The sequence below is a fragment of the Pleurodeles waltl genome, chromosome 9 (assembly GCF_031143425.1).
Source record: "Pleurodeles waltl isolate 20211129_DDA chromosome 9, aPleWal1.hap1.20221129, whole genome shotgun sequence".
In the NCBI taxonomy this organism is placed as follows: Eukaryota; Metazoa; Chordata; class Amphibia; order Caudata; family Salamandridae; genus Pleurodeles; species Pleurodeles waltl.
The window spans coordinates 62,736,416-62,761,279 of NC_090448.1; the positions used below are offsets into that span (position 1 = coordinate 62,736,416).

General features: G+C 44.1%; 1 long non-coding RNA gene across 1 annotated transcript in view; it reads right to left on the minus strand.

Moving 5' to 3' along the window:
• Positions 1–23,558, minus strand: part of LOC138258575 (uncharacterized) — a 132,348-nt gene extending 108,790 nt beyond the window's left edge. Inside the window, exon 1 of the long non-coding RNA XR_011198427.1 lies at positions 23,490–23,558. This is a non-coding gene — a long non-coding RNA (uncharacterized lncRNA). The remainder of the gene's footprint in view (positions 1–23,489) is intronic.
• Positions 23,559–24,864: the final 1,306 nt, after the last annotated feature.

Consider the following 24,864-nt stretch of genomic DNA (forward strand, 5'->3'; position numbering starts at 1 on the left):
ATATGTATAGTGCACGCGTTTAATGGTGTCCCCGCACTCACAATGTGCGGGGAATTTACCCTGAACAATGTCGGGGCACCTTGGCTAGTGCCAGGGTGCCCACATACTAAGTAACTTAGCACCCAACCTTTACCAGGTAAAGGTTAGACATATAGGTGACTTATAAGTTACTTAAGTGCAGTGGTAAATGGCTGTGAAATAACGTGGACGTTATTTCACTCAGGCTGCAATGGCAGACCTGTGTAAGAATTGTCAGATCTCCCTATGGGTGGCAAAAGAAATGCTGCAGCCCATAGGGATCTCCTGGAACCCCAATACCCTGGGTAACTCAGTACCATATACTAGGGAATTATAAGGGTGTTCCAGTATGCCAATGTAAATTGGTGAAATTGGTCACTAGCCTGTTAGTGACAATTTGGAAAGAAATGAGAGAGCATAACCACTGAGGTTCTGGTTAGCAGAGCCTCAGTGAGACAGTTAGTCATCACACAGGTAACACATACAGGGCACACTTATGAGCACTGGGACCCTGGCTGGCAGGGTCCCAGTGACACATACAACTAAAACAACATATATACAGTGAAATATGGGGGTAACATGCCAGGCAAGATGGTACTTTCCTACACAATCCTCCCCTCCCCCAAACGAAGGACAATAAGACTAGCCATGACCTGATGAGTCTTCATTGTCTAAGTGGAAATATCTGGAGAGTCCATCTGCATTGGAGTGGGTACTCCCAGGTCTATATTCCACTGTATAGTCCATTCCCTGTAGGGATATGGACCACCTCAACAATTTAGGGTTTTCACCTTTTATTTGTTTTAGCCAAAGTAGAGGTTTGTGGTCTGTCTGAACAATGAAGTGAGTGCCAAACAGGTATGGCCTCAACTTCTTCAGTGCCCAGACCACAGCAAAGGCCTCTCTCTCTATGGCAAACCAACGCTTTTCTCTAGGGGTCAACCTCCTGCTGATAAAAGCAACAGGTTGATCCTGGCCCTCAAAATTAAGTTGTGATAAGACTGCCCCTACCCTTAATTCAGATGCATCAGTTTGGACAATGAATTTTGTGGAGTAACAGGGGCTTTTTAGGACAGGTGCAGAGCACATGGCCTGTTTCAGCTCCTCAAAAGCTTTCTGACAGCTAGCTGTCCACAATACCTTTTTAGGCATTTTCTTTGAAGTGAGGTCATTAAGAGGGGCTGCTATGGAGCCATAGTTCTTTATGAACCTCCTGTAGTACCCAGTGAGGCCTAAGAAGGCTCTCACCTGAGTCTGAGTTGTAGGGGGAACCCAATCTATGATAGTTTGGATTTTCCCCTGAAGTGGTGCAATCTGTTCTCCACCTACCAGGTGTCCCAGATAAACCACTTTCCCCTGCCCTATCTTGCACTTTGAAGCCTTGATAGTGAGGCCTGCCTTTTGCAGGGCCTCCAAAACTTTCCACAGGTGGAACAGGTGATCATCCCAGGTGGAGCTAAAGACAGCTATATCATATAGAGATGCTGCACTAAAAGCCTCCAACCCTTGCAGGACTGTATTCACCAACCTCTGAAAAGTGGCAGGTGCATTTTTCAAACCAAAGGGCATTACTGTGAATTGGTAGTGCCCTCCAATAGTTGAAAATGCAGTTTTTGCTTTAGCATCCTCTGATAATTTGATCTGCCAATAACCTGCAGTCAAATCAAAGGTGCTTAGATGCTTGGCAGATGCCAGTGTATCTATTAGCTCATCTGCCTTGGGTATAGGGTGAGCATCAGTTTTAGTTACCTGGTTAAGACCTCTGTAGTCTACACAAAATCTCATTTCCCTTTTCCCATCTTTGGAATGAGGTTTTGGTACAAGTACCACAGGAGAGGCCCATGGACTTTCAGAGTGCTCAACCACTCCCAGTTCAAGCATTTTCTGAACTTCTTGTTTTATGCAGTCTCTGACATGGTCAGGCTGCCTATAGATCTTACTTTTCACAGTATCTCCAGTTTCTCCAGTATCTATAGTGTGCTCATACCAAGAAGTGGTGCCTGGCACAGTAAAGAAGAGTTCAGAAAACTGACCCAGGAGATTTATGCAGTGGTCTTTCTGCTCAGCAGTAAGACAATCTACTAGAACTACACCTTCCACTAGAGCATCTTGTTCAGTGGAAGAGAAGAGATCAGGGAGAGGGTCACTCTCTTCTTCCTGTCCTTCATCTGTTGCCATGAGCAGGGTGAGATCAGCCCTGTCATAGGAGGTTTTCAGGCGATTGACATGGAGCACCCTAAGGGGACTCCTGGCAGTGCCTAAGTCAACCAAGTAGGTGACTTCTCCCTTTTTCTCAACAATAATGTGGGGACCACTCCATTTGTCTTGGAGTGCTCTTGGGGCCACAGGCTCCAAGACCCACACTTTCTGCCCTGGTTGGTACTGAATCAGAACAGCCTTCTGGTCATGCCATTGCTTTTGGAGCTCTTGGGTGGCCTGAAGATTTTTACTGGCCTTTTTCATGTACTCAGCCATTCTGGATCTTAGGCCAAGTACATAGTCCACTATGTCTTGCTTAGGAGCTTTTAAAGGTTGTTCCCAACCCTCCTTCACAAGTGTTAGAGGACCTCTTACAGGGTGTCCAAATAGGAGTTCAAAGGGGCTGAAGCCCACTCCTTTTTGGGGTACCTCCCTGTAAGCAAAAAGGAGGCAAGGTAACAGGACATCCCACCTCCTCCGGAGTTTTTCAGGGAGTCCCATTATCATTCCTTTGAGAGTTTTATTAAACCTCTCAACCAGTCCATTTGTTTGTGGATGATAGGGTGTGGTGAACTTGTATGTCACACCACATTCCTTCCTCATGGCCTTTAAGTAAGCAGACATAAAGTTGCTACCCCTGTCTGATACCACCTCTTTTGGGAAGCCCACTGTAGGAGGCTGGACTGGCTTGTAGTGGGTACCAAGGGGTACTTACACTTTGCACCAGGCCCAGGTGCCCCTTAGTAGTGTAGAGGGGTGTCTAGCAGCTTAGGCTGATAGAAAAGGTAGCTTAGCAGAGCAGCTTAGGCTGAACTAGGAGACGAGTGAAGCTCCTACAGTACCACTAGTGTCACTTGCACAATATCATAAGAAAACACAATACACAGATATACTAAAAATAAAGGTACTTTATTTTTATGACAATATGCCAAAGTATCTCAGTGAGTACCCTCAGTATGAGGATAGCAAATATACACAAGATATATATACACAATACCAAAATATGCAGCAATAGCAATAGAAAACAGTGCAAACAATGTATAGTCACAATAGAATGCAATGGGGGCACATAGGGATAGGGGCAACACAAACCATATACTCTAGAAGTGGAATGCGAACCACGAATGGACCCCAAACCTATGTGAGCTTGTAGAGGGTCGCTGGGACTGTAAGAAAACAGTGAGGGTTAGAAAAATAGCCCACCCCAAGACCCTGAAAAGTGGGTGGAAAGTGCACCTAAGTTCCCCAGAGAGCACAGAAGTCGTGATAGGGGAATTCTGCAAGAAACAACAACACCAGCAATGCAACATTGATGGATTTCCTGATGAGGGTACCTGTGGAACAAGGGGACCAAGTCCAAGAGTCACGATCAAGTCGGGAGTGGGCAGATGCCCAGGAAATGCCAGCTGTGGGTGCAAAGAAGCTGCCACCGGATGGTAGAAGCTGTGGATTCTGCAAGAACGACAAGGGCTAGAAACTTCCCCTTTGGAGGATGGATGTCCCACGTCGTGAAGGGTCGTGCAGAAGTGTTTTCATGTAGAAAGACCGCAAACAAGCCTTGCTAACTGCAAGGGTCGCGGTTAGGGTTTTTGGATGCTGCTGTGGCCCAGGAGGGACCAGGATGTCGCCAATTGCGTGAGGAGACAGAGGGGGCGTCCAGCAAGACAAAGCGCCCACTCAGAAGCAAGCAACACTCAGAGACGTGCCAGAACAGGCACTACGAAGTGGAGTGAACCGGAGCTCACCCGAAGTTGCACAAGAGAGTCCCACGACGCCGGAGGACAACTCAGGAGGTTGTGCAATGCAGGTTAAAGTGCCAGGGACCCAGGCTTGGCTGTGCACAAAGTAGATCCTGGAAGAGTGCACAGGAGCCGGAGTAGCTGCAAAACACGCGGTTCTCAGCAATGCAGTCTGGCGTGGGGAGGCAAGGACTTACCTCCACCAAACGTGGACTGAAGAGTCACTGGACTGTGGGCGTCACTTGGACAGAGTTGCTGAGTTCAAGGGACCTCGCTCGTCATGCTGAGAGGAGACCCAGAGGACCGGTGATGCAGTTCTTTGGTGCCTGCGGTTGCAGGGGGAAGATTCCGTCGACCCACGGGAGATTTCTTCGGAGCTTCTAGTGCAGAGAGGAGGCAGACTACCCCACAGCATGCACCACCAGGAAAACAGTCGAGAAGGCGGCAGGATCAGCGTTACAAGGTCGCAGTAGTCGTCTTTGCTACTTTGTTGCAGTTTTGCAGGCTTCCAGCGCGTCAACAGTCGATTCCTTGGCAGAAGGTGAAGAGAGAGATGCAGAGGAACTCTGATGAGCTCTTGCATTCGTTATCTAAGGAATTCCCAAAAGTAGAGACCCTAAATAGCCAGAAAAGGAGGTTTGGCTACTTAGGAGAGAGGATAGGCTAGCAACACCTGAAGGAGCCTATCAGAAGGAGTCTTTGACGTCACCTGCTGGCACTGGCCACTCAGAGCAGTCCAGTGTGCCAGCAGCACCTCTGTTTCCAAGATGGCAGAGGTCTGAAGCACACTGGAGGAGCTCTGGGCACCTCCCAGGGGAGGTGCAGGTCAGGGGAGTGGTCACTCCCCTTTCCTTTGTCCAGTTTCGCGCCAGAGCAGGGCTGGGGGATCCCTGAACCGGTGTAGACTGGCTTATGCAGAAATGGGCACCATCTGTGCCCATGAAAGCATTTCCAGAGGCTGGGGGAGGCTACTCCTCCCCTGCCTTAACACCTTTTTCCAAAGGGAGAGGGTGTAACACCCTCTCTCTGAGGAAGTCCTTTGTTCTGCCTTCCTGGGCCAAGCCTGGCTGGACCCCAGGAGGGCAGAAACCTGTCTAAGGGGTTGGCAGCAGCAGCAGCTGCAGTGAAACCCCTGGAAAGGTAGTTTGGCAGTACCCGGGTCTGTGCTAGAGACTCGGGGGATCATGGAATTGTCTCCCCAATGCCAGAATGGCATTGGTGTGACAATTCCATGATCTTAGACATGTTACATGGCCATATTCGGAGTTACCATTGTGGAGCTATACATAGGTAGTGACCTATGTATAGTGCACGCGTGTAATGGTGTCCCCGCACTCACAAAGTCCGGGAAATTTGTCCTGAACAATGTGGGGGCACCTTGGCTAGTGCCAGGGTGCCCACACACTAAGTAACTTAGCACCTAACCTTTACCAGGTAAAGAGTAGACATATTGGTGACTTATAAGTTACTTAAGTGCAGTGGTAAATGGCTGTGAAATAACGTGGACGTTATTTCACTCAGGCTGCACTAGCAGGCCTGTGTAAGAATTGTCAGAGCTCCCTATGGGTGGCAAAAGAAATGCTGCAGCCCATAGGGATCTCCTGGAACCCCAATACCCTGGGTAACTCAGTACCATATACTAGGGAATTATAAGGGTGTTCCAGTATGCCAATGTAAATTGGTGAAATTGGTCACTAGCCTGTTAGTGACAATTTGGAAAGAAATGAGAGAGCATAACCACTGAGGTTCTGGTTAGCAGAGCCTCAGTGAGACAGTTAGTCATAACACAGGTAACACATATAGGGCACACTTATGAGCACTGGGGCCCTGGCTGGCAGGGTCCCAGTGACACATACAACTAAAACAACATATATACAGTGAAATATGGGGGTAACATGCCAGGCAAGATGGTACTTTCCTACAAAACTCATGAGTTTGCATCTGTCTGAGTAGACCACAGCAGTGAATGGTCTTAGTTTTCAAACCACATTTCCGTCTCTCACGGATGGTGGGGTCAACCTATGTTTGAAAGATGGGGAAAGGGACCTCTCTCTAGCATGTGCAGTGTTTGAGCAAGTGGAGTTCTTGACGGAGGAGCACACTAACTGTTATCCCTCTGAGTGCAGTTCCTGACAGCTCTTTACCCCTGCACTCGAGTCTGGAATATGGTTCAGGTTCGGGGTCAAGGCTGTTCCCTCATTTGCATGGGGCTACGCCCACTTAGAAGTGCAGTGACACCCCCTGACATCATGTATGATGGAACAATCATTTTAAAGGTGGGTCTTTACTTCGTGTACCTGTTTAAATACTATATATTCAATGTTTGAGCATTTATTTTTAATGACAACAATTTTGCACGTGTAGATACAGGATTAAAACTTCTTTAACCCTTGATAGTACCTCACAAACTCATCCCCTTTATTAAAGCTCAGCCAGCCTTTACTTCATATGCGCCTATTCCTGATCTGAAACATCAAACAGAGAACAGATTCAGAACAAAATAGAAAACGTTCACCAAATTAATACTGGCCCTTATACATAGAACTTACACACAGTAAGGGTGAAAGTAAAATAACATAGGGAAGACTTTTGTCTTTATAGGGGAAGTAAGAGTACTTCTGCTGTCCTATCTCTTTGTTAGTATGACTCTTGCCTACATAGACCGTGAGCATGTGGCATTCTGCTACAAGTTGTGTCTTTCTATCTCTAGGTGTGATGTAATATGGATTAGCAACCAGAGTGGAACCTTGCGAGCTGACCAGCCAATCAGATGCCCTCTTTGTGGGCTACACTACTCTTATAGGATGACTCAAAGAGCATTCCAGGGCCGCCACCTCCCTGGCCCCCTTGGATGCTGACCTACCCGGCAACTTCTTTATCTGTCCCCAGGCCCAATGCCACAGGGCCTGCGAGAAAGGATAGAGCAATTTAGTTATTTTTCCCAACTTCTGTCACTTTTTATCTTGTTTTCCTCCTTACACTGGGCAGTACTTCATATGACAGCATCTTGCCAAAGTGGCCAGCGGATCAGGAGGGAAGAGAGGGCTGGGCTGCAGCAGGAGCAGCTCCGAGTTAATATCCAGTAACAGGACCACCACTGCTGTCAAGGACTGCAGTAGAACGCAACAAGACGCATACTTTATTTGCAAAGGGGGGAGAGATAAAAACAAACAGTTGTTATTAGCCAAATGAGCCAGCAATCAAGCTTAAAAGCAGGGATGTGACAGGGCAGGTGTTTTCCAGACGTTGTAGGAGGTTGAACAGGATGTCACAGCTCTCCTGCTAGGGTGTCCTGCATAAATGAAACTTCATCAGCAAAGGGAAGAACCCTTTGTAAGTTCCTGAGGCAACTCTAGATGACCAGTGTCTCTGTTCTACTTTGAAAATTAGCATGAAAGATGCATGCACATGCATGGCATGGGATGGTCCTCATGCACTGGAGTGCACAACTTCACAGTGTGCTTATGAGAGCTGATGCACCACGTTTTTGGCGCCCCCTCTACCAGCACCTAACGACACCTTGGTTGCGCTGTATTTATAATACAGTGTAGCAGGGGGTCAACATTTTTGACGCCAGCTTGTGTAGTAAAGTGCAAGGAGGCCCATAGGTTTCTATGGCAGCATCATTTTAATGCATGCTCTGAGCAGGTGTTAAAAATTACGCCTAAAATGGTGCAGTGAAATCTGTCAAATTTCACTGCACCATTTTTGCGGGCCTCCTAGTGCCAGAACACCCTCCCTTGCATAAATGATGCCTGTTGGATTTTTTTTCTTATGCAGGGTCACCCCCAGTCTTTTTGCCTCCTTCCTCCTGGTTTTTCTGACCTCTCACTGTTCGCTCTAGTTCTCCAAGCACTTTATCACTGCTGACCAGTGCTAAAGTGCAGGTGCTCTCCCATCTAAAGTTGGTATGATTGGCATATACTTAATTGGCATACTTAATTTACCTATAAATCACTTGTACAGTGCTATCTCTATACCCAGGGCCTGTAAATTAAATAGTACTAGTGGGCCTGCAGTGCTGCTCGCGCCACCCACTGAAGTAGACTTTCAAACCTATCTAAGACCTGCTAGCGCAGGGCCTGTGTGCGCAGTTTTCTGCCACAGGGACCTGGCATCTAAATTTACTTGCCAGGCCCAGAACTCCCCTTTTACTACATGTAAGTCACCCCTAAGGTACGCCCTAGCAAGCCCTATGGGCAGGGTGCCATGTATGTCGAAGGCAGGACATGTGCCAAGTTGCGTGACCTGTCCTGGGAGTGACAAACAGCCTAACTTGGTGTCTCACTGCTGTGAGTGCTGCCTTCTCATAGGATTGCATTAAAAATGCCCTGCCTTATGTTTAAGGGGTATTGTCTGATTTATGAGGGGTAGCGTAGGCGTGTTTGGAATGGTTGTGATGGTGATAATTTATGCTGCTTACTGGTGTGGATGTATTTTTTATTACTATAACAGAAATGCCACTTCTAGAAAGTGCGCATTTATCTGTACTTATGACTCTGGTGTTTTGCAGCTTGACTCCAATCCATGTCTGGGCAGAGTGACAGTTGAGGCTTTGTGCATACTTTTCAGACAGCCTGTACACAGGGAGGGTGGAGGTGTCACAGAGGTGCATCTGCATACTGAATAGTCTTCCTGGGCTGAGAGAAGGGAAAGGCGGGGCACACCTACATTTGTAAAGGCTGTGCCCTGGCCTCACACAATAGGGTCGTTAACCCCCCACTGATGTTTGGAACCTGTGCTGAAAGGAGAGAGGGGGCACTCCCAGAACCAGTAGTAACTGGCTGGAACCTCCTCTCCCTACCATTGCAAAACATTGTAAGGACTGAGTATAAGTACAGGGGAATTTTCCCCACACTTTGGAGACTCTTAATCATCTTTGAACTGGACACAGAAATGCTGGAAGAACTCACCAGGAACCGCCATGGACTACTGCTGCTGTGCTGACCTGTGACCTGCCTGGTCACTGAAGTGGACTTTCCACTTGCTGCATACTCCTTGAGCTGGCCTGTTGTTGGGCCCTCCACCTGTGGGCCTTTTCTTGTAACTTGGCTCCACAGGGGCAGCTTGCTGTGGCCCTTGACCCCTGCATTTCACCCTGAAGCACGAGGGGTGCTTCACTTTGTTCAGGAGCTAAGCGCTTGGGATAGCGCTCCTTTGGGGGATTTTCTTAGCGCTTGGAAGTGCTCCCCCTCGCTGGTGTCCCGCTCTGTGAAAAGCGCTATTTTCTTTTTTGGCCAAAGAAATCACCGCCGCAGCACGGGAGAAGTTGTTGCACAGAGCGCGAGTGAGCGCACTGCTTTGTGCCCCCGAGGCACCAGAAGGATCCATTTCCCGTCAAACTTGGAGCACAAGCGCTCCTGTCGTGCCCCCGGGGAGAGGCGCGCTCCGTAGAGTGCCCCCGGGGCACTGGCAGGCACCGACTTTGGTGACTGCCTCCTTTCCAACGGCCGGACGTGCCGCCGAGTGCTGCGGGAGCCGTGGGCAGGGAAGGAAGACTCATTGAAGGCTCCCTTGCCCCACCAGGCCCCATGTGAGTATTTCCGTTGAGTAAGGGGGAAGGGAAGCCTCACCGGAGGCTCCCCTTGCTCCCCCGACACGCCGGATTTTCTGAAGGAGGCTGCGGGCGGGGTGGGAACCCCGCTGGAGGTTCCCCCGCTCCGCCAGCTTCCTTGTGTGGCCCAGTGCGGGCCAGTATTGATATCTGTGGTCTCCCCCACCGCGAAGGGCCAGGACAGGCTCGGGGGAGACCCTAAGAGATCACGGGCCCCTGGAGGGGCCTGTTACAAAATTGGAGGGGGGTGTGGCACCCAACCCCTCCATCTCACCTTGTCTCGAGGACATTGGCCCCCCTCGTGAGGGCCGGTTGAGGCCTGGGGGGGCCCCTAGTGATCACAGGTCCTCAGAGGGGCCCATCCACACAAGAGAGGAAGTGCGTGCTGCCCTCCTCTGGTCTAAGGATAAGGGAGGCCCCTGTTGTGCGCAGAGGAGCGCCGGGGGCCCCATTTTCTCATCTTCTAGGCACAGGAGGTGCCTCATCATCCAGACCAGGTATTTCATAGGGAAATAAGATATATTCTCAGTTCTTTCTACAGACTGGGGTACATATATTGCCTACCTGCTTGATGTTGTTTATGCATGTATGCAAATGTTCCTTTTCTGGACATGATTTGCTGATATGTATTTTTTATGACTTGCCACATGTTTCCTAATGTTCCTACTATGGGCGTTCATGATATTCTTATGACAAGTGCCTTGGTGTAATTACATGTTTCCTGACTACTGCTTATGTTGCAGAATACTGAGTAACCTGTGTGTTATTTGTGACTACTGCTAGTTTGCACAGTAACTAATGTGTAACGTTCTAACAACTGCTAAGGTGGCAGGATAGTACTGATATGTGATGTTTGGTCTAGTAATTGCGTTGTGTTCAATACAATGTATTTTTATATAATCTGGTGTTGTGTTTCCTTTGTGGTGGGGATAGTGCGTCACGTGTGTTGTGTGAGTTTTGCAAACGCTTTACACATTACCTCTGGGATAGGCGTGACTGCTCGTGCCAAGCTACCAAGGGGGTGAGCAGGGGTTATCTTGGACGTGTAACTCCCTTGCCCTGACTAGAGTGTGTAGGTTCTACCTGGCTGAGGTGCATACCCTAGCCAACCAGAAGCCCCATTTCTAACAATGCATGGCGCAGGCATAATGATGTTTAGAAAGTAAATTTAGCAAATATGACGCAGGGAAAAAGCCACTTTAGTGCTGCTCTAGCATTAAAAAAAAATGACGCTATGGTGGCACTAAGGGGTCTCTAGGGGCTCTTAAATATGCCCCTAGGTGAATAGCTTTAAAAATGATCCAGTTTCAACCTGCAGGGGGAAATAGTCAAATGGGAATTTTTGAGATTTAAGACAATAATAGTCAGACATAGCATTGCGGGGAAGTAATCGTTTTTTTCGTATTTTTCACGAATATTACAGCTTCTTTCTAACTAAACGGCTGAGATAAAAACACAGTGTGCAAGGGAAAACATCCATCGTGCCTCCCACCCTCTGTGATTAATTCCGTGTCTGGCGAGTTTCATAAAAAAGCAATATTTGCCAGGACCCGAGCTTGAAAGCCACCAAGGCACAGATGTGATAAAACTGCATGTGACAGAACAGTGGCTTGTCAGGGCTCATGGGCATCGCAGGAGGACAGTCTAGGAAACCCCGGGACTCGACCGCTCCCCACACTTTGTAATTCAGTGCACTCGGCGGAGCCCGTAACTTGAAATTAAAGCTGATATGGGGGGCGCTGGGGCAGGAGTGAGGCTGAAGCCGCAGAGGGGCCTGGATCTGGGCCGCTGATCTCCGCTGGCGCCCCAGTACATGCCGGGGTATCTGATAACATGATTCAGTTAATTACGTCGGCAAGCGAGCAAGGAAATGCGGTGCTGCGGGGCTGCTGGGGAAAGGCAGCCACTGAACTCTGAAATGGAAACGGATCTGAGCCTTTCAGTTCCAATTATGACAAGCGCATGCACAGCCGCGGCTGAAAGCAGGGGGCGAGAGGGAGTGAGTAATAATGCCATGCGTAGAGAGACGGGTGTAGAGGGACAAGAAGGAGAGAACGTACAGAGATAAGAGAAAAACAATGCAATGCATAGAGAGCGAGGAAAGAGGGGGAGACGGGTGTAGAGGGACAAGAGGAAGCGAATATACAGAGATAAAAGACAAACGATGCTATACATGGAGAGCGAGGAAACGGGGGATGGAGGGAAAAGAGAGTGAGTATAAAGAGATAAGAGACAATGCTATACATGGAGAGCAAGAAAAGGGGGGTGGAGGTGAAGAGAAACGAGAGAGTGATTATAGAGAGATAAGAGAAAAACAATGAACAATGCTACAATAGAGAGCAAGGAACGAGGGAGAAGATGGTGGCGGGAAACAAGAGCGTGAGTATAAAGAGATAAGAGACAAACGATGCTATACATGGAGAGCAAGGAACGAGGGGGGTGGAGGTGGAGGGAAAAGAGATAAGATAAAAAGAATGAACAATGCTATAATAGAGAGCAAGGAACGAGGGAGAAGATGGTGGAGGGAAACAACAGAGTGAGTATAACGAGATAAGAGACAAACGATGCTAAACATAAAGCAAGGAAAGGGGGAGATGGTTGTGGAGGGAAATGAGAGAGAGAGTAGAAAAATATAAGAGAAAAACAATGAACAATGCTTTACTTAGAACAAGGAAAGAGGGGGCTGGTGGAGGGAAAAGAGAGAGTGAATATAGAGAGATGAGAGAAAAACACTGCTATACATAGAGAGAGCAAGGAAAGAGGGGGGTGGAGGTGGAGGGAAACGAGAGAGTGAGTATATAGAGAGATAGGAGAGAAAAAATCCTATACATAGAGAGCAAGGAAAGAGGGGGATGGAGATGGAGGGAAACGAGAGAGTGAGTATAGAGAGATGAGAGAAAAACACTGCTATACATACAGAGAGCAGGGAGAGAGGGGGAGATGGTGGCCGAGGGAAACAAGAGAGTGAGTATAGAAAGTTAAGGGAGAAATAATACTATACATAGAGAGCAAAGAAAGAGGGGGATGGGGATGGAGGTAAACGAGAGAGTGAGTATAAAGAGATAAGGGACAAACAATGCTAAACATAAAGCAAGGAAAGGTGGAGGGAAACAAGAGAGTGAGTATAGAAAGATAAGCCACAAACAATACTATACAAAGAGAGAGCAAGGAAGGGGTGGTGGAGACAAACGAGAGAGTGAGTAAAAAGGGATAAGAGAGAAATGCTATACAGAGAGAGAGCAAGGAAAGATGGGGAGATGGTGGAGGGAAACGAGTGAGTATAAAGAGATAAGGGAGAAATAATACTATACATAGAGAGCAGAGAAAGTAGGGGGCGTAGTAAAGGGAAAAGATTAAGTGAACTACAGAGATAGGAGAAAAACAATACTATACATAGACAGCAAGGAAAGAGGGGGAGGTGGTGGAAGGAAAAGAGAGAGTGAGTATAAAGTGATAAGGGACTAACAATGCCATACATAGAGAGAGCAAGGAAAGGGGGATGGGGTGGAGAGAAACGAGAGAGTGAGTACAGAGAGATAAGAGAAAAACAATGAACAACGCTATAATAGAGAGCAAGGAACGAGGGGGAGATGGTGGAGGGAAACAAGAGAGTGAGTATAGAGAGATAAGAGAGAAAAATACTATGCATAGAGAGCAGAGAAAGAAAGGGTGGTGGTAAAGGGTAAAGAGCGAGGGAACATACAGAGATAAGAGAAACATAATGCTGTACATAGAAAGAGCAGGGAAAGAGGGGGATGGGGGTGGAGGGAAACGAGAGAGTAAGTATACAGAGATGAGTGAGAAATAATGCTATACATAGAGAAAGGAAAGTGGGGGAGACAGTGATAAAGGGGAAAGAGAGAGTGAACATACAGAGATAAGGGAGAGCAGTCTACGCAAAGCCATGATCAGACTGCTCCGTGTATAACCCACACACGTGGGCAGCTTCATTTGGTTGTATCTGTCTAGTGGCATGGCTGTCACAGCCAGGCTGGGGTGCACAGTGAACACTGAACCCATGATATTAGGTGGAGGACAGAATATCGAGGACAAAATATTAGAAAAAATATCAATAAGTAAGTATCTACATTTTCTATACCTAATTCCACACATACTTCCCCACGCAGCACGTATATCATAAACGTACATATATATGGAGTTAGGAATAGTAAATCCATACTTCTCTATTAGTACTTACATTCTGATATTTTGTCCCCCATATTCTGTCCTTGATATTGTTGGTGTCGACATTCAGTAGTACAATCTTCCAGGCTATGTCTGTATGTATGTATGCACAGGCATTTGTGGAGTATTAATCTAGCTAGACAGCAAAAAAGCAGTGACAAGTGTGGGAGCTCTGAGGTACGATTCAGGATCATCAACGATGAACCTCAGTATTCGTTGGTGTTGGAGCATATTGAGCTTGTTGTGCATAGACATACAGTTCTCCAACGAGGGGGTTTTCAACTACTTTATGAAATGCAAAAGCAGTTTGATGTCAAACAGGAGGGTGTTCCAGAACCTGGAAGCATAGATGGAGGAAGCTTGCTTGTTTTCCAGATACCTCTTTATTATTATTAACTGTGTATACCCGAACCTTGGTATCATATTTCTTGTGCTGTTTAACCTGTCCTCTCAAGAGCATAGTATGCATCCATGGAACGCTCACCAGCACTCATGAGAGTGCCAAATGTATCTTCCATGGCTCCAAAGTTAGTAGCGACTGGTGTGAGGGAAAGGTAGCGGGGCAGTGCAAGGTGGGGGGACAATAATACAAATTTAAAAAAACATACCTGCCACTTGTCGTTCGCCACTCTCTGCTGTGTGTGTACAGGCTGAGCCTCACAGACTCCCCTACGGGCAATCCAAAAGCTCCCCTCATGCAGATTACACCCATGACAGCAGCATCAGGATTGGGTGGAGCGGGCTGGTTTTGGGTGCCCCGGGGGGACTGGGAGTCTGGCCTCCTGTTGTTCTCCACCCAGCAATGCTGCTGGGTTGGAGAGATGTCAGTGCTGACAATGAGGCTTCAGACGATGCATCTAGCTGCTCGTCCCCTACTACTCCAGGATCCTCCTATGTTCTTTAACTAAACAACTCAACAAAACATTTGCGGAAAGTAAAGGGTCATCCACCCTTTCCTTAAAGGTCTGTACTATTTATTCCAGGGTATTTGTACATTTTTGATTCCACTACAAAAGTGCCAAACATATTCAGCATCTTCTAAAAGTCTTTTTCTTTGAAAATAAAGCAATATGAATGAAAATTTAAAAAACAGGTAGTATGGACATCTTAAGCAGGGTTGCTGAAACTGCTATAGTGATCTGCAGATGTGTCCACTGATCCAAAAGTGTTTTGTTTGCCTGACCACTATCCTCATGTTTGTCAAAGGCAAAATATTCAAGCATTGTGCTATCTGAATACCAAAATATCTTGAGCTTTTCACTACTTGAGAGGAAGAGAAGATTGTAGTCCAAATCATCATATTAGTTTTATCTATATTCACCTCAAAGCCCGATACTTGACAATATTCTCCACAGTCACACTTAACACAAGGCACTGCCTGGTTGGGTCTGGTGTATACATTGTCAAATCATCAGCTTACAGGAATTCTTTACGTTCTGATCCCAAATAAGTGAATGGGGAGATGCTCTCGTCCTGCCTTAATTTTTGCACTAAGGTTTCAACATATACATCAGAGAGCCAGCGATGAGAGGAACCCTGCCTAGTGCCTCAAGCAATATGAAACATAGCTATCAAGTAGCCATTAGTACAGATGTTGGTGTTTGGAAACTCACACAGTGCTCTAAATACAGATATTAAACTTTCTCCAACCCCAACGCTTTTTAGTGTGGCCAACAGCAAATTCCAGTTCACCCTGTCAAAGGCACTGGATGTGTCTAAAGTTAGCACAGCCAGTCGGCATGATGCACACAACTGCAACATCTACGATACGTCTGATCCTGTTTGATAGATCTCCAGGCTGCCAACAAGGGATAACTCCGTTCTGGTCTCTATTAACAATGGCATGTTAGCACAGGGTATTCTCTTAGTGATAAGACCAGGGAAGTATATATGATCACAGTTAGAAAGTGGTATTAGTACATATCTACCACATTTTATGGAATCCTTGGCAGGTTTGAAAAACAGAGTTAGTTGCTTGACGAGGAGTCTTGGGGTTTGCGCCAGGAGGATCGTATTGAAAAAACGAGGCAGTACTAGAGTCTTAAATTACATATTCCATTGGGTTCTGCTGCTTAGCTTCAATTTAAATTTCCTACACTTTACCTGATCGCTGTCTGAGTTTTGAGATTCTATATGGCGCATCATGTTCTCTTACGACTTCTCAATGTTTTGCTCAACTGAATGAAGATCTTCCATCTACATCTGCTCAAAGTAATTAAGAAAAATATATTCAATCTGGTCACTAACCCCAGTCTTTGTTTTTCCTACAGGGTCTGCAATAAACCTAGTGAAGGTTTACTGTTGATATACCTTTGCTTTCCAGCCTAACAGTGCACTACTTACTGCATGCCAAATGTTACATACTTTGAAAGGTTCAACTTCTAAACTTACCACATCTTACGAATGAGCTAGTCGAATCTCACAATGAATTCTAATTGTAGATCCTCAATTATTTTTTTCCTGAGTGCACAGTGTTGGCTCCACCATGTACCTACTCAACCTCTTAGTTTGGCTGCTATAGTCTCTCTTCTAACTGCTTCTGGTCTTCCTTACATTCACTGACTGCTCTCAAAGATTGTTGGATGGATACCCCTTTTAAGTAAGCTTATACGTATCCCGGTTTATCTGTATAGCTGCTGAGTCCATGTTGTTCTCAATAAAGGATATTGTCTGTAATCACATTTATTCTACCATAGATTTCTTTAACAGTAATTTCTAAAGTTAACCTATTCTTGTTTGATTCTATTCATATCCCTAATGATAATATAGCTCAATTGTGTGCTGAGAGTTGTTTAGGGAAATGGACAACCCTTTTAACATGTTTATCCAAACTTCTATCAGATAGTAGTCTAGCCTGGTGAAGAGTTCAATCTTTTTGGAATGAAAAGTGTAAGCTCTTCCTTGTGGGGGTTTCCACCTACCATATGTCAACCAGATTTAGTTTTTGTATTATTATGTGAAAAAGTACACAAGGCAAATATTCTGTTGTACATAGCATAGGTGGATTGATATAGGACTTCATTCAGAGTAATATTTGCACTTCCCTGATATCATATATTGGCCTGAATATTCTGCTAGATATAATCATTGCAAAACGCACCATATGTCAACATTTGGGCCATAATAAGTGGTTATAGCATAATTGTAGCACTAAACCCTAAATCGAGTTATGTCCCACCTGCTGCCAAGCTCATGAGAAACTTACCAGTCTGCAGAGTTGCAGCAAAGACTATAACTGCAAAGATCTAATGGGTAAAATCTAGGACACTGACTTTCTGGAAACTGTGCCATTTAGAAGCAGGGAGTATGCACAAAGGTACACATGCTCAACTTGCACCTGCACTTACAAATTCTTCCAAAACGCAGGTGCAGAAAAGTAGTGTTATAAGACACGCATGCAGTAAGTTACGGTGCCTGCTTAAGGAAAGCAGATCTCAGACAAAGTAGCTCCACAATTGCTTTTTTTTTTTGCAGACGCTGTGTTCCTTTTCACATTTATCATTGGCTAGTTTTGCTTGTATCCCCTCATTTGCTCCAGTATTCATGTGTTTTTCCTAGTCTGTCATTGACCTCATTTACCCTGTGGTTCCTAAACTTCCCTTTGTTAGTCCTGTGGCCTGTTCCCCTCATTGGCTCCTACATCCTCATCTACTTTTGGGCCAGCCTTACTACCACTGTGACAATTGTATTTCCATCTTCCTGCTGGATATACTTGTGGGCGACAAACTCCAATAACTATCTGGACTCCAATTTTGTTGCACCCCAAATTTTATGTTTGCCAGTTTAGCTTTGCTTATTGATCTAGTGGTAACAGACTATCTTTCTCATCAACAACACATTCCTAGCACAGCAAAATCAGAATTAGAAACTGGGACAACTCAAGAACTGAGTTCTAGATCAAAATGACATTTTAAAAGTTTAATACAGAGTTGTTAATAATATAATGAAAATGCATAGTGTGCCATGAAGGCTCACATACAGTAAATAGAATCATACATAATAACAAAATCTTAGTTAGTCTATAATAAACTCTCTAAATTCTAAGTGTTAAACTGATAAATAGCACTATTAGTATACTAAGAGACTAAGAAAAGCTCAAAACAAATAGGACAGAGTTTCTGAAGGAAAATGGAAAGTCGACCCCAATCTTTCAAAGCCAGGGGATTTTAAACATAATTTATCCCCATTTATGAATAAAACTGAAAATTCATCATCGAATGATCGTGGTTAGATCACACTGACAAATCAAATACAATTCGTAAATCTGAAATGTTCCTAACACTAACTCATTTCTTGAGATAAGAGAAACCTTCTGCTTGCTTCCTCGGCAATTGCACTCTGGAGATGTACAACACGATATGAAACATTTTCTTAACTATAGCTCATAGAATTATGTTCTTCTACACACCTACATTGGAACTAGCAGTGGAAATCCTTCAAAATTATACATCAGGTACACAATTGAAAGTTTAATTCACAATACATGCTTTCTAATACTACAGTCTACTAGCGTCAAAGCCCTATGTGTTCCCCAGAAACTACTGGGAGGGAATACTCGCAGCGAGGTGCTGATTAGGGTGGGGGAATGAGCATGAGCAAGATGTGCAGAACACCAGAAACTGCATCCATTTTAAAATAATGGTGTCTCCCACAAAAAACTGGCATAATCATACTACATTATTAATCACACTTCTAAATGAGATATTTCTTTTGTTTTAAGTGAAAATTTGTTAGTTGATCGGTTACGGTCATATGCATCATTAAAATTACTAATTCACACAAATGATTTGCCACCTAAAATTGCATATCAGAAAAGGCTTTGACAACCACCCGCTCTGATTATTTTTAATAATCACTAAAAACCCCATTAATTAACTTTATTAATCAGCCATTAGTTCATTGAAGTCTTCATCTTCGTAGCTAATCATACATTCTCCTCCAATTTCTTAATTTTTTTTATACGTTTGATCCTTCTAGTCATCTTTAGTAACAGCAATAGAGTGACTGCACAAACTATTACAATTATTACTGGTGTTGGAATCAAGCTCCACATGCAAAACCAAGACACAAAAAATGCATATATGTAAAGGTCTGGACACATTTTTCAATAAGATTCATGTGAACATATAACCTAAAGGAAGTAATTTAGAAGCAGGATTATTCAATCATTACAAATTGAGAAACTACCTTCAAATGCAACAAGAACATAGCTTTTTGGGCTAAACAAACTAATTATCATTTTTTTCGTCTTGAGACCCAAGATGTGGAAGAGAGGCTATATATTATCGCAGACTCACACCTCAATGACATGATATTGTTGTCAAAATTATCATATACATCAAGAGTGTGATAATAAAATCATGGTCCTAAATATTGACTTTGCCTCCGTATAATGAAAAGTACACAAATGTTGTCTACAAAATGTTTTGGTCCTAAATATAATCATTACTTAGGTAAGTATTTATACTTAAATGTATTTAAAATTATAATAATTGTTAAATAAAATGAAATAACTCTAAAAAATCATGTATATATATATATATACAAAATGTAAAAATAAATGTAATATTTTTAAAAATATACTTTAAAATAAAGTTGAGCAAATAATATATAATAAACTATATATATATATATATAAAATTGTTTTGACACATATTACAAATACAAATAATAACTACACATTTTTATAGTCACAACATTATGCATTTACATTGATTAAAGATAATAAAAAATAAAATTCTTCAATATAATAAAAAAAAAAAAATCAAATTAAAAAATATATCACTCAACAAGTTTCAAAATTCAAGAGAAATATTAAATACAAAATACAGTGAAAAATAAAAATCATAAACGGTCCTAAAATTGAACAAAATAAGTAAAAACAAAAACTAAAATAAAAGCATAACAAAATTTAAAAATACTAATTTAAAACAAATTCTACAAAAATGAATACAAATTAACATTTCAACTTCAACATAAAAAATAAAACAAATGTTTAAAAGTACTAGTCCTATTCCAACAGTAGGGAAAGTGTTGTAATTTGAAGGTGTCATGTTAAAAAGCCATTTTAGAGGACCATGTGGCCAGAAGGAATTACTGTGCCAAACTTTGGAAGTTGAAACCTTTTACTCTTGATGTCCCTGGGCACGACCCACTATGGGTTCTGAGTGGGCCAAGTACTACCCCCTTCAGCACTTGACTCTCACTGGTAGTGTGATGCTCTTTGGACCATCACTAAAGCCCAAATCCAGACACAAAGATGATTAAGTGCCTGATCCTTTGAATTTAAGCTGTGTGTGTCAGCTCAATAGAAGGGCTCACTCCTCTGCAACTCTCTTTGTCAATGAGACAGTCTCTCACCACAGAATTGGATTAAATTCTGACTGACCCACAACACAGGCCAAAGGAGTAACCGAGGATCACCTAGGCCTAAGCCTTCCTCTCTATCAAGATTCCCTGGTTCACACTGCCAGCCTTATCAGTCCCAACATTTTCCTGACAATGATCCCAGGCCCACTGAACCAGCAGCTCTTCCTGGAATCAATGAGACCTTTGATGTGCATAAAGGATGCTCTGCTTCCTTTTCCTTCAGTATGTGCTCTCACCCCAGCCCTCAGGAATGTCAACAATACACAACTTCTGTCTGGGTGTAGCCTTACTAGGGTCTGTGTTTCCAAAATGGAACCACAGGCCTCCATGTTATGTATCTTACACAGACACACAGACACATTCCAGCAAGCACACACAAATATCATGCACTGTTTGGCACTACACACAATCCATGCAGGCCAAGGTGGAGATAGGTGCACAGCCACCTAACTTTACATGAGTGGGTAAGTAGGCACCACTCCTGCGGTACAGGTTAAAAGGCCTGTTCACACTAGTGATCTCTAGTAAACACAAACTGGGTATGCTCCTACCACTCTGCTTGTGTCACGTAACTCAAGGTAGGGTAGTAGCCCTATACCATCACAAAAGTAGTGCATAGTGCACCCCTTCCGGTCTAAAGGGACCGCATTGCCATGAGACAGGCCTTGGTCATGGCACACGAGCATGAACTGTGTGGGGCTTGGCCAAAACTCATTACCCACGATCAGGATATCCATGCAGCAGTTGCACTCAGGAGAGGGGTGCACGTTGTAACCATGAAGTGGACTTTTCTGTCGTAACAGGTCAATCTTACTATTCGAACTCCACTCTGAGCAGCAGTAGGCAAGGTGGGGGAGGTGTTAGATTTACTATTTCAACTCAAACCTCAGCAACAGTAGGGAATCATTGGACTTTGGTGAGTTCAGACTTACTATTCCCACCCCAACATAAGTCGGGAAAGTGCTGGACTTGGAGGGGTCCGATTTACTATTCCCACCCTAACCTACGCAGCAGTGAGGAAAGCAGTAGACTTTGGGAGTCAGATTTACCATTCCGCTCAAACCCAAGCAACAGTAACTAAAACATTGGACTTTTTTGGGAGGGCGACCTCATAGTTACTATTTGCAATTCAGCCTGAGGAACAATAGGGTAAGTGCTAGCCTTTGGGGGAGTCAGATTTAACATTTCCACTCCGACCTAAGCAGCAGAAGAGAATGTGTTGGGAAAAAATATATAATAATTATAATTATATGTCAGAAAATTCCCCAAAAATTAACCAATTTAAAAATTACTAATTTTTGTAAACATCCAAACACTCATAAAATGTACTTAAACAAACAGTTTAAAAACTGTACTCATTAAAAACATAACAACCAATTAAAACATAACATTATTTATCAATTAAACACACCAGGAAATAGTACAACTACTTCCCGAGCTACTCCCATACAATCCCAACAACTTACTATTAAACAAAATCACAACAAATAGAAATATTGCAAAAAACACATACGTAAAAAAAAAACATATTAAAGTAAATCAATTAATTCAAGCTATTTACATCATTATTCTAATTCACTATTTAAAATACAAAAGGTTTAATAAAATTACAAAAGTATAAAATCATTTATCATTTAAATATTTACATAATTAATAATCTAATTAACCAATTCAAGTTTAAAATTGAAAAAATATAAACCCGATTTAAAATATATTAAAAAACTTCCCACTCTCATCCCCTCAAAATTCAACAACAGATCAATAATTTAAAAAGTGAAAATAAAGTCAAAAACAACACTTTAAAAATATTACAAAAACAAAAAGAAAAACGACATGTAATTGTGGATTTTTGCCCATACCTTCTCACATATCACGTTTGTGAACTATTCATCTTAAGGTCTCAGCTGCTGACATGCCTGACACTTGGGTGCATTTTGTTTCTTGAGGAGAGGATAAGAGTAAGGCTAGGTCAGGATTTCAACACACAGTCATGTAACATAGGGCCTGGGGTATACAAGTATTTTGCTGTTACTAAGTGCATTATTTGCAGAATCACAGGTTTATAACCTCAAAATACAATTTCCCTATTCACAAAATCCCGTTGACAAGTTGGAAAGATTTTATCCAGCTTGTAATAGTGCTTTTGCAACCTTGTCCCAAATACAAATAGATGGAATGTGAAAGTAGAGTCTCCTACCTATTTGTGGTTTTAGAAAGGAATGTATAATGGTTCCTAACCGCAACTGTGACTGCAAAACATTGATCAGATACTCACACTTCAAAGGAGGTGGCATTTGACTCAGAAAGGAGAAGCAGTTCCAGTGATGCGGTCGCAAAACAATTGCAGTTAGCACCAGTTTGAAACTGGTGCTAACCCATTCGCAAACAGGAAGGGGTCCCTATGGGACCCCTTCCCCTTTGTGAATGGCAGCGAAAATATTTTTTCAGAGCAGGCAGTGGTCAATGACACTGTTTGTGATTCCCAATGGGGTTGCAAATGACCTACCTCATGAATATTCATGAGGTAGGTCGCAATTTGCAACCCCATTGGGAATGGCCTTCCCATTTGCGAATGGGTTAGCACCAGTTTGAAACTGGTGCTGACTGCGATTGTTTTGCGACCGCATTCGCGGTCACAAAACAATCATACATACCATCTGGATTCGGTATTAGGAAGGGATGCCCTTGTCACGCCCCTTCCTAATGCCGAATCGCAAAATCCAAACTGCGATTCGGTAACAAGTTACCGAATCGCAGTTTGAGCTTTGTACATCCCAAATAGCATTTTTCAAGTCGCAAACGGGCCGATTCTCCGTTTGCGACTTGAAAACTGCTTCGTACATCTGGCCCTAAATGCCTAAATCCATTTCATGTATAAGTCGCTATTTTCTTAAGATTGTAGTAAAAACATTGCTTCTATTTTATTTTTATTGCTATTTAGAGTTTGTAGAATGCACAATCTGCCATATTTGTGAGCATTTTGGACATAGTATGTCAACTAAATTGCAAATGTTCTTTTAATTTGTTTGTTTCTTAGCATTCAGTCTCGTGATAGATTTTAAACTTTTTTGTCATTTTGCTTTTATTATTAATGATTTGTGTGGACAGAAATTGATTTTGCATCCTTTGAGACACACAATAATTCACCTTGGGCTGCCAATATTTTTTATAAACATAGAGGACTTCACCTGTTACAGATGTCTTATTAACCCCCATCTCAGCCTCATCCATGCTATTGGGATACGAGGAGACAGATGATGCTGCACAACTCTTCACTTGCAAGAGCATCTCCTCGCCACTTCATCTGCTCGCGTTAGTACCACTGTCCTCCTGGACTGTTTCACATTATGCATTTCCTTGCACTGCGTCACATTCTGTGGGTGTGTTTTTTTAAAGATTTTGTGCAAAATAACAAGGTCACTTACCAATCAGCTGTCAGCTCCCACCCCGAACCTTTCCTCAAAACAATGTTGTCTTCAGGCACATAGACTGCTGCAGGAATACAATAAGGAGTGGTTAATATTCACTTAATTTAGTGTCGCACAGTACATACATGTACGAAAGTGTCCCTGCATTATGGGATTTTTGTAAACACTGAATTCAGTGATTGAGTTGCAAAAAAATATAATAAGTTGGGGAGTTCAAAGCTTTTCTTAGGAGCCCGCTGCTAGCCAGTGCTAGATTGACTATTTAACCATTTGGGTATTTCCCAGGTGGGCTGTAGCCACTGGTGCCCAGGTTTTGATGGTTTATGGCGCTGTCAGTGGCTGTATCACTTTTTCTAAGAACTTGAGGTTAACTGCACGAGAAAGAGATTATAACGAAAAAGAGAGGGAGTGAGATCAGACGTAGAGAGGAGAGAGAGAGAGAGCAGAGCAGGGTGTTAAGTCGTACCAGTAGAGCAATTGGTATTAGGGTCCTGCAGATTACAGAATGTAAGTAAGGGGGGTTGATATTGTTACGTGCACCATGGGTGTGTTGCTGTGGTCCCACACTCAAGTGGCCCAGGCATAATAGATATTTAATCAGTCATTTGTAAAGTGCACTACTCACCCTTTAGGGTCCCAAGGCGCTGAAGGGGGGGGAGGGACTGCTACTGCTCGAAAAGCTAGGTCTTGAGGCGTTTCCTGAAGGTCAGGAGGTCCTGGGTCTGTCGTAGGTAAACCGGGAGGGAGTTCCATGTCTTGGCGGCGAGGTGGGAAAAGGATCTGCCACCGGCTGTGGTCCGACGGATGCAAAGGACGGTGGCGAGGTTGGCGGATCGTAGCTGGCGGGTGGTAGCGTGGAAGGTAAGTCGCTTGTTGAGGTAGGCAGGGCCTGCATTGTGGAGAGCTTTGTAAGCGTGGACCAGGAGCTTGAACGTGATCCTCTTGTTGACAGGAAATATTGGGATGGTCAGGCGGAGTTAGAAAAGACCACATGCGCCGGAGCCCGCAACTAATCTACTCACTGTCTCTATGTCTTCTTTCCTCTGGGCAACGAGGGCCCCACAAATGCATGCTGTTTGCAGATACACCCCGCGTGCATAATTACTTGGAGCGGCCGACATAACATTGGCTTTGAGGATGTCTCTCACTTTTGCACTTAGCCTGCCCCTAGTACCGTAAGCCGGTGTGCAGCAGCTGCATGCGCCCTTCAGGAGAGTGCAATGCGTGTGCCGCGAGAGCCCTCTAGGGCGCGGGTAACTGCTGTGTAGTGTGATGTGGCCTCCGGACAGCCCCGCTCCTTGAGTGCCAGTGCGCTGCCATGTGCGTGCGAAAGACACAGCTGGAGGCTAGTGTGACCGCTGTTGTATCGCAC